The sequence below is a fragment of the Belonocnema kinseyi genome, chromosome 4 (genome assembly GCF_010883055.1).
Source record: "Belonocnema kinseyi isolate 2016_QV_RU_SX_M_011 chromosome 4, B_treatae_v1, whole genome shotgun sequence".
Lineage (NCBI taxonomy): Eukaryota > Metazoa > Arthropoda > Insecta > Hymenoptera > Cynipidae > Belonocnema > Belonocnema kinseyi.
Window position 1 is genome coordinate 8,832,754 of NC_046660.1, and position 11,707 is coordinate 8,844,460.

Consider the following 11,707-nt stretch of genomic DNA (forward strand, 5'->3'; position numbering starts at 1 on the left):
AAGGACAACCGCAGGATTTCACAGGGAGCGGGTGTTAATCTGAAAAATTGCACCCGCTCCCAGCGAAATCGCGGTAAAATTCAGCATTTTTCGCGTGAGTGTTTTAGCATATTGTTGACACGCAGGGATGCTCTTCAGGCTATTAACGAGTGAAAGCCGATGATAAGGACGATTAGTTTAACAGAATATTCCGGGTACTATCATTGCAACTCCCTTATGAGGTCTCTATACCTCTCTTTCTTTTCATTCGCCTTGGCTATGATGTTTTTAACAGCAACAGAAACAATTGTCGAGAATATAAAGTTCCAGTACATGCGGCACTTCCCATTCTCGAAAATTGATTCGATTTCCCTAGGAGCATTTAGAGGAGTGATATTAAAGTTAATGCCGTAAGAGTGACAGAGATGGTAATAAAGCACTCTTAGTGCCGCATTGTGCCTTTGGGGTGTGCATGGCACGCCCTGCAACTATCATCGACAATCTCTGGGCTCAAAATGTGGCGACGGTATGTTAAGCTGGAAATGACACCGTCTTGGCATGCCAAAATGAAACCCTTCGTACCAGACTTTAATCCAGGCGATTTAAGGAAAGCAAACGTTAGCTCACACGACATTAACTGATCCTCCACATTTCTGTGGAAGATACCGTACATCCTCTTATCGAGGAGCTGTTCACGAAAATTTTTCTCTTGTGCTTTCTTAATCCGGGCTTTTAGGAATGCCCACTTCGTCGTGATTCCTGACCATTTTGAGAAGAGGGTCTCTTCCATTTGCGACTATGTACTGTACCCAGAATAATCTTGTTGTGAAGACATTCAAGACTCCAAGTGAATAGAGTAGTACCGGGACGGCAAGCATGATCGTTGCAGATACTTTGTACCTCGCCGACAGTTTGGAAGACCAAATTTTCCGGATGAAACGTTTGTATCTGCTTCGGCGGGTATCTTTTATAGATGTCATATCCTGAATGGGGCTCTGTGGCACGCCTAGGTATGTATAAGTCTCTTCAACCCAAAGGTGTCGTATAGCGCTTCTACCAACAAGCTCAGTATTTTCAGGGATGCCATTAAGTTTTCCTCGCTTCAAATAAACCTTGGCGTATTGATCTTACCCAAATTCAATTTCAATTTTCTTAGTATATCGTTCGACAATCCCTAGAGCTAGATGTGGTTGCTCTTTGTTTTTAGCATAGATCTGAAGACTTTTCATGTAAAATACATGAGTGACCTTTTTTTTCGATCTACAAGTTTGTCGCACAAGTACCCATCGGAATGGCGAAGTGCTAGAGATAGTGGCAATAATGTGTCGCCCTGAAAGACACCTCTCTGAAAGGTGACCTTGTTAGTTGTCACACGATTTTTTCCAGATGAGATAGTAAATCTGGTTTTCCAAAGCGGCATCAATCTCTCTATGCACCTAACCATTTGCGGATGAACCTTTAAGATTTCCAAAAGACAGATGATAAGTCTATGGCCACGCTGGTAGAATGCTGCATCTTTGCAGACACATCTATTGATGAGCAGGTTCTTCCGACATCCCGCTACGCATTTCTTTGAGCCTCGTTGTTCATACATTTCTTGCCACACAGGTTCAATTGCCTGAACAATCCTATCATTTAGGATCGCTGTGAATATCTTATAAAATGTGTTCAGACAAGTGGTTGGCCTTTAATTCTTCAAGTCAGCTAAGTTGCCTATTTTCGGCAGGATTATTGTGCGCTCTTTTACCAACCGGTGCGGAATAGTTCTTCATCCCTCTTAACACTTTTTTCACCTCCTCGGTAGTGATAGGTGGGCATTCTTTATCAGGTGTTATGAGGACATCATATAGCTCTTTGAAGCTAGTTATATTTTCTGAGTCTTTGTCTAGTCTATGCTGCGCTTCGTAGACTTCTCTCCAAAATACTTCGACCTCCTCTGGTTTGGGTGGGTGTTCGACAGTAACTGGAGGGTCTTGGAAGAGTCGTGATGGGTCAGAGAGAAACTGTTGAGTTTCTCTGACCCACCTCTCCCTTCGCTCTAGACTTCTCTTAGCGTCAGTAGTATCCGTATTCTCTCAACAATATGCTGCCTGATGGTCAGCAGCTTTGACTTGTTAAGTGTGTGATAACGGGCTCGGAGTTTCCTTGCGAACTTTCGAACCTTGGCGGTAAAATTCCTGCCAGATGTGATGTAGTCAATCACACACTGAATGCGGGACGCGTACTGTCTTGCTAAACCTATCTTTATGGCAAGTTGATGCATTTGTCTTTTGGTCTTCTGATCAACCGTTGGTTTTTTTTTACGGTTTGCATCGGCCAAAGCTCTCGCTGCATTATATACGCAATAATAGATAGCCCAGAGGTCGGATTCTCTGGAAAAATTTCCACGAAGCTCGTCATCCATTTCAGCCAGATCTTTAGGCTTGAGAAAAACCTTGGGGTTGATGTTTCTCTGGGTCATAAAGCATCGCTCTTCCTCTATTGGATGCGTGCCCGCGGTTGGTCTTAGTGTCGCCTCTCTTTCTTTGTTGCCGGCTTGTTCTAGCTGTGGTAGAGTAGGCGTTCCGCTTACATAGCCCCTTTTACGGAGTAGTTCAGCATGGTTTCGCAGACGTTGCTGCGAAAAGTGCGATAGCTCCGGGTGTTTCTCGCACCACAGAGCATGCAGCCGTGCCATGTAACCCCGTTCACGGGCCACACTTGCATCGTAGCACTCTAGCAAGTCGTGATTCAGTCGCTCCGTCCACCCAAAGGTCGCGATATCCGCATTGGCTCCCCCAGCTCTAGATTGTTCGGCATTGTTCGCCGACCCATTATTTGGAGCCCTGCGCGTTCTTTTGTTTTGAACCGCACTTACTACAACTATGTTTGGTGTTGTCATTGTTGTTTCCACGAGATGCTAGGGAAAGAGGTTCTAAACACCTCACCCAGGTGCCATTCAGGTTTCAGCACGGTTTTCACACATCCGCTTGGGGGTTAATTCCTTCGGGACCACCCCTGGATAATTGTCCGCGACAGGCTATTTATTTTTGTAACCATATTCAGCAGAAACCCTTGGTATAGGGACCAAATTCCGAGCAATTTAAAACATTTTATAAAAATTATATGAACATTATATTTTATTGAAAGTCATTATAATAAGTATAATTACTTTGTCTACGTCTATCAAAATTTTAGCACACGTAGAACCATTGAGCAATTTTTTAAAAACTGATAAGAAGCGATAAAATGAAATATTTTATTAGAGCAAACATTGCGATAACTGATGCTTCTTGTAAGTACTGAAATTCCGTTATTAAATATAAGGTTTTTAATTTTAAGTGGCATCGTCAATGAAATTACTTTGCATACTGAAATCAGAGTAACCATTTTTTCCATAGATATGATTTTTGGCACGACAACTAGCTTTGGGAATTTGAATTTTTTTAATTTTTAAAGTTTCATACAACATATTATTCCCTAAATTGATAAAATTGTAGAAAATATAAAAATGTATTAAAATAAAAATTCCAGCTTGAAAGAGTTTGTCAAATACAGATTTCACAATCTGGGTTGATTTCACTGAAATAATATTTACTTGAGATATAAATCAGCGAAATTTATAAATAGCACAAAGAACATCTACTATGATATTATTTTTTTAATTTTTGCAGTTGTCCACGTGGCACTTTTTGCCATGGTAGCAGCAACTGATATGCTCGTCAAACAATCAGTGGCATATATTAATTATTATTTATTGTTAATTATCTCAATTGAATTTAATATATTTAAAAAATACAAATAAACTGTAAATCTACTTTCTCATGTAATATATTTATAAATTAATTTTCAATTAATTGGAGAATTTGGAAAAATAAGAAAATTTCAACTGAATAGTGAAACTGTTACGTAAAAAACATAATTTTTCTACTAAAAATAAGCTATGTGAATTTTTTATTTTTAAAAGTTAATTTTAAACCAAAAAATAATCGCATCTATAACAAAATAGTTCAATTTTGAATCATAAAATAAATTTTTAACGAAATTACAAGATTACCTCCATTAATACAATTTTTATAAAAAGTTTTAGAATTTACTGTTTCATAAACTATAATATTATATATACTTTATATTATACAATTAATCACAGTTCTTTTTTTTTGTATTATTTGATATTATATATAACTTCTATAATTTATAAACATAACAATTTTTTTGAGATGAATAATAAATAACATAAGCCCACAAAAAAAAGTTGTCTGCACAAGACAAGTAACTAGGCTACCCTTATGGATTTTGGGCCGCTAAATTCGAATATGGCCCTAGAATTTGCCCTACACGTCCCAGTTTTTCCTAGATGCAAAAAGTAGGAAAAAACCTAGGGATTTTCTAGTCACACGCAATACAAAGAATTTATCAGCATGAGAGAAGTGACTAGTTTACTCTTATGGATTTTGAGCTGCTGAATCCAAATCTGGCCTAAGAATTTATACTGCATGTCTCAGTTTTCCCCTAGATGCAGAAAATAGGGGAAACCCTAGGGATATTCTGGATATTATTTTGATAATACCAATATACGGAATAATAAACGTACTAATTTCATATTCTTATGCTTTGGGACATGTGAATACCAAATTCATCCACAAAAATTCCCTAGTATGTTTACCGTTTCCCCTGGCTAGGATAAATCTAGGGAAATTGAAGGTCTTGCGCATGTTATGCTGGCTTATAAAGCAAAAAATTAAAAAATGCTATTTCCTCTGCAGTTTTGCGCTCTCAATCTAAATTTGATTACTTAATTTTTCAAGCTTGTACCATTTTCTCCCTAGATACAATAAGTAGGGAAAAGCCTAGGGATTTTTTGTTCAAACAGGCCATAAGAAAATTCGCCCGCAAGAAACAAGTGATTAGACTAACCTTATGGATTTTAAGCCGCTGATTCCAAATCTAACCTTAGAATTTCTCGTACACGTCTAAGTTTTCCCCTAGATGAAGAAAATAGGCAAAAACCTAGGGATATTCTTGACGTTATTTTTATAAAACTAGTATACGCGAAAATAGACACATGGATGTTACATTCTGAAGTGTCGCGACTAATAAAGACTTAATTTGTACACGTAAATTCTCTAGTGTTCCTTCTGTTTCCCACAGCTCGGGTAATTCTATGGAAATTGAAGTTCTTTCTCATATTATATAGATTTGCACTGGAGGGAAAATTTCATATCCTTTGCAGACTTTCTTGCTAAATCTAAATTTAAACTTGTAATTTTTCGGGCTTGTTCCATGTTCTCTTTAGATGCAAAATGTAAAGAAAAAACTAGAGAATTTCTGGTCACACAGGCCCACCAAAAGAAAGTTGTAGGGGATATGTGACTGATTTCGTACGCAAAACTGTAAAGGATATTAGGTTTTTCCCCGTGTAAATCTATATAATCTGAAAAATAACTTCAATTTTTCTAGAATTATTTAAGCTAGGGGGAATAGAAGGCATACTAGAGAATTTCCGTGTACAAATTAAGTATCTGCAAGTCGTTGCACTCAACAATATAATATCGATGTCTCTTTTTTCGTGCATACCGGTATTATGAAAATAACGTGCAAATTATCCATAGGGTTTTCCTTATTTTCTGCATTTAGAAGAAAACTGACACGTGCAAGATAAATTCGGAGGCCAGATTTGGATTCAGCTGCTCCAAATCCATATGGGTAGCCTAGTCACTTGTCCCGTGCAGACAAATTTTTGTGTGGCCTGTGTGACCAGAAAATCCCTAAGCTTTTCCCTACTTTTTGCATCTAGGGAACAACTAAGACGTGCAGAGCAAATTTTTCAGCCGGATTTGAATTCAGCGGCTCAAAATCCATAAGAGTAGCCTATAGTCGACTTGTCTCGTGCAGACAAATTTTTTGTATGGACTGTGTGACTAGAAACCCAGTGGGCACAAAATTTCGCGACGTCTTTGCGACATCGTTAGGACATCTTTACGACAACTTTACGACATCCTATGTCCATGTCATTTCGCTGTCTTTACGATGTCGTAAATACATCGTCAGATCATGTGACTTCTTTACGATATCGTAAAGACACCTTAACCACATGGACATAGGATGTCGTAAAGTTATCGTAAAGATGTCGTAATGATGTCGTAAAGACGTCGCCAAACTGTGTGATATATATATATATATATATATATATATAATAGTGCTTAGGAATTAGTCTCGATTTTCTCAGTGTTATATTCCCCCGGACTTTTTGCAAAATAATAAATATTTTCTCTTGAAAATCTGGGAAATGATAGCAAACATGCTAACGGACGTCTCCGCACACTTTTTTTGTGTTTTTTTCAACAAAATTTTGATTTTGCTATCAACGTGTGTATGTTTCGAGGTTATGTTTGTTGTAATTATACCAAGCGTTACTTCCAAACTACACAATGTTTTGGACCGAAAACTTTGGACAAATTAGTTTTTATTTTAGCCAAGTAGTTGAATTTTTAACTAAAAAATTGTGTATTCTAAAACAAAAAAGTTTAATTCAACAAAAAAAGAAAAACTTTAGAGAAAAATTAATGAATTCTCAATCAAAACAAATAGATTTTCAGTCAGACATTTAAGTTTTTATACATAAAAGATGAAATTTCTCCCAAACCAGTTGAATTTTCAAACCAGAAAGAAAAATTTGCTACAAAACAATTGAATTTTAAGCCCGAAAAAATTAATTTAAGAAAAGATTTTGTTTTCTAACAAATAGTTACATTTTTAACTAAAATGATGAATCTTCAACCAAAAAAGTTTAAATTTTTAATTAAAAACAGTTGAACTCATCCAAAAAGATATAAATTTTACACAAGAGTTGTCTTTTCAATCGATAAGGATTTTTTTTTAATTGTGGAATTTCAAAGCCAAAAAGATGACTTTTTTACAAAACATTGTAAACTTTTTTTAAGCGGACACCAAAGCTATTATTTTCAATGTTTGGAATTGAAGAATAAATAAATACATTTTTAAATGTTAAAGACTGAATCATTTTGATCAATAAAAATGGATTAATTACAATTCTTTTTTAATGGGAAACTTTTTAAATTATAAATTGAATTCTTTTATTTAAAGTCGCTTTATATTATTCATTGTTACGTTTTTATTTATAAATCCAAACTCAAAATTTTATTTACGAATTGATAATCTTGAAACTCGAACTGTCTAACAAAACAGTTTAATTTTCAACTAACAAAAAAACGAAGTTTTAACCACATGCTTACATTTTTAACGGAGGAGATGAATTTTCAACTAAAATTATGAATCTTCAACAAAAAAGGTTTACATTTTTATTAAAAACGGTTGAACTCATCCAAAGAGACAAATTTTTAGTTAAAAAATTGTTTTAATCTTTCAATTTTTAATGTTACGAACTGAAATTTTCTTGAAGTATTATCATTTTGAACATTAAAAATAATAGCGTGATTTATATTTTTTAACCAGAAATCTCTAAAATGTTAAAGTCATACAAATTTAAAATTGGTGATTTCGTATTTTAACATAATATGATAGAAAAAATTGTTAAATTAAAAGGTGTTAAAAGTTTATATTTTATACGTATGAAATATTGAGCGTTTGAATGAAATATTTCTGAATTAAAAATTTGTCAAGCTTCAGTTTTCAAAGTTTAAAATTCAAAATATTTCCACCTCCAATAAATCATTTTCAGATTTAAAAGTTTGAATTTTCTAATTTAACCCTAAATTTTGAATTGAAACAGGAATTTTTTTAAAGCAATTGTATGTATTTCTGAATTGGATCAGAGATTTTTTAAAAAAATTATTATGCAGATCTGGGAGAAGGTATTCTACAAAATAATTAAAATTTTGAGTTCGGACTTGAAAATATGAAAAAAGAAATATAATCAGAGAACATTATAATAGAATTAATATAATATATAATTAGCTATATATGGTATTATAATTACAATAATATTATCTCAACAGATATTAATATTAACATTATTTTAATTAGCTGTAAATGATTGTGCTAGAGTTTTAAGCGTTTGAAGTTGAATTCATCTATTAAACCGAACAAATTTAAATAGCCTTTCGAAATTAGAAAATTTATTCATGAGAATCATTAAAAATAAAACAATTACAAATTATAATTACTAAGAAGTACAAAATTTCCACACTTTGTAAAATTGATAGCAATTTTAAATCTTAAAAATCGAAGTCGCACGTAGTCCTGAAAAAGCATAATATAACCAAATTCTAGGAAGCTATACTTTGTAATTGTTTAATCCCAAATAATTCTCATAAACAAATTTTATAATTTCGAAAGTCCGGAGGTTATTTATACTTTTTTGGTTAAATAGAAAGGGATCTAAAGGGGTTCCAGAGGTAAGAGCTATTTTGGCTAGTTTATCATCAACTTCGTTGCCAAAGATTCCTTTATGTCCAGGTATCCAATAGAGACTAATATTAACATTAGCTTCTTTCGCAAGGGAGAGAAGATTTCTTATTTTGTAAATAAAATAATTTTTGGTTTCCAAGTGATTAAGGTTAGGGCATGCATGTAAGACGCTTTTGGAGTCTGAGGCTATTACAGCTGGGGATATTTCTTCCTCTAGTATAATTTCTAATGCTTCAGATAAAGCAGCAGCTTCAATCATGAAAATAGATGAGTGGTGAAATAGTTTAAATTTCCTAAATATTTGTAATGGGGAACAAGTAATTCCGATTCCTGTGTGTTGAGTTGCTTCTTTCTTAGAACCATCTGTGTAAAAAGTTTTAGCATTTTTGAGGTTTTTCCTAATATATTGGTTAAAGTCCAAGTTTGGGGAAGAACTTTTCATTAAGATTTCCCCCAAGTGTAGGTTTATTTTAGGGGTATCGAATTCCAGAGAGTAATCTAAGAGGTAATTAATAGAGGTTTAGGAATACATAATTTTTGACTCAAATTTATTTAAGTGTATGTACGCATTTAGTAAGAGAAAGATATTTCTATAATTATAAGCACTATTTCTAGCTGCATTTGATTCTAGCCTATAAAGGGATTTAAGAAATGGATGGTCTTTCATTAAGAAAACTTTTAAGCGAAATTTATTTGTTAGGAGTTATAAGCGGCGAAGTAGGGGAGGCTCTGTTAGTTCGGCGTACATGACCGGGATAGGGGTGGATATACGATAACCAAGGATTAATCTTAGAATTTGATTTTGTAGTTTGCAGATCTTATTATATGGTTTGCAGCTATAGATTGTTAAAGCTTGGCGTCCATATTCTAGAAAGCTTCTAATTAGAGAGTGGTACAGCATACGCAAGGTTTTGGGATAAGCACCCAACCAAGTTCCCCTATGAAATTTAATGATATTGGTAACTTTGTGGATTCTGTCTATTAGGTATGTAAAGTGAGGTATCCAGGATAGCTGGCAGTCGAAAAGCAGTCCTAGGAAGGTCACTTCATAAGAAAGTGAAATTCTGTTATTGTCTAAAGTTATATGGGAATCCCTTGGGATGCGATTCTTATTGGAATTAAAAATAACTAACTTAGTCTTTTCCACTGAGATATTGAGGCCTCTTAATTTTAAAAAATCTTGTAGCGAGTTGAGGCTTAATTGTAAGATGTGGATTCATTCGTGAACGTTACGTGATGAGTAGAATATAACAATGTCATCAGCAAATTGTAGAATTTTACATAAGGGGTGGATATGTTTATGAATTTCTATTGTGTAGATGTTATATAAGGTTGAACTTGAGACACATCCTTGCGGGAGACCTCTCTGAAATCTATATGGGCCTACATTTGAGTTGTTAATTCTAAACAACATGTTCCTTTCTGTAGTTAGGTTTTCAAAAAATTTGCACATTTCTCAGGGGACATCCAGTTCTCGCAAGTCATTAATTGAAATATTACGAACCACCCTATCATGAACCGCTTCTACGCCCAGGAACAATGCTGCTGTGCAGGAGTCTTCTGCGAAGGAGGTATGAATTTCTGTGGATAGGATGGCAAGACTATGACTACAAGGTCGATTCTTTCTGAACAAAACTGAAAGTTATGGATTATCATTTGGTTTTCAAGCCACCAATTTAAACGATTCGTAATCAGTCTCTCTAAAAGTTTCAAGAAGCAAGCAATAGGACGGAATTTGTGTGAATTCGGTTTAAGGATTAGAAAAACGAAGTAGTTACTCCAAGATTCAGAAAAGGAACCTTTATTCAGAATTAAATTGTAGACCCTTAAAAGTTTAATGAGAATAGTATCAGAAAGGTTTTGTATAACTTTATAGTTAATCTTATCAAAGGCGGGAGAGGATTTGGTTTTCGATCTTTTCACAACATATTTTATTTCTTGGAGTCTAAATGGTACAGAGTGAAGTAATGGTGGGAACGTAAGAGGGTGGGGAATTAGAAAGAAGTAATTTTTATTTTGAAGCTAAGTTTCAATTAATAATACATAATAATTATGTAAAATTCTTTGCACGGTAACTTTTTTATCGTCGATACCTCTACAATTCCACTGTATAATCCTTAACTTTGTTAAATTTCTCATAATCGTATAAGTTCAGTCTGTTATTAAATCTTAAGATTATATAATATTTGAAAGTCTATAATCAATGAACGGATTTAAGTTTTCATATAATCAAGGGATTTAATCATTTTTTCAAGTCCCCCACTTCGGAAGAGGGAGATGATTGGAAAAAAAGTTTGAGTAAATCCATTAAGGATGAAATCATATTTACGAGATTTTTGTTATTGACAGAAAACGAGAGGGATGGGATAGGAGATCTAGGTGGGGAGCTAAGGGGTCGATTTTGTAAAAGAATTCCATTACCAGAAGGGCTGGGTTCTCTTGAATAAAAGTAGGAGAAAGGCGGAATAGATTGAGATTCCGATTGTAATGGATTCGTGGTTTTTCGGTGAGGAAGTGGAGAGGAGGAGGAGGTAAAGGAACGATGGGTTGGGGAAGAGGGTTCTTTGAGAGCATTACTATAGTGCTGGTGTGAAAAATTCTGGTTTTGGTTTCGATTTAGCTGCTCAAGATTTACATCTCCTAAGTCAGAAAAGTTAGAGAAGTCAAAGTGTGGGTTCGTTACATTTGGTGATCAATTTCGATTTAGTTTTTCTTGATTATGCAGAAAAGCTGCACTTTTGATTCCAATGTTTTTGATTCCAATGTTTAATGTTTTGTGGTAAGATTTGAACGTCGAAGATAAGGAGAACTGTGGTACCAGGAGTTGATATCCCCTCTTTGTCTTTCCATTCAAAGCGTTTGACTTCGACAATAGGGGCACAACTAATTGATTGTTCTTTAATTCCTTCTATTGAGAAATCAACAGGCACATTTCTTATTGTGTAGAATTTTACCTAAAGACAGAACCTGGATGGGGGGATTAGTAGTACTGTTGATTTCAACTATGAATGGGCCCTTGTTATTTTTAGAGTAGAGATTTTTCGGTTTCAGAGTTTCGTGATTGGAAGGAAATTGGGTGCTGTTAGTGTGTCTCGATTTGGAGGTATTACTATCATTATAAGGGTCATCTAAAGTTCTCTTGTTGCTATTTTTTTACTTTATTTATATCTAAATGAGGGCTTTGCTCAGAAGGATTTCCGTTTTCGTTGTGATTAAGAGGAGATACTCGTATCCATATCGGGTTCTATGTTCGGAAAAGATAGGTTAGAATGAACCATTACTTGGGAGGTCACAGGTATTCGTCGGCAAATTTACGACTGCCCACTTCCTCGACCCCCTCCTTTTCCATCACTTCCCC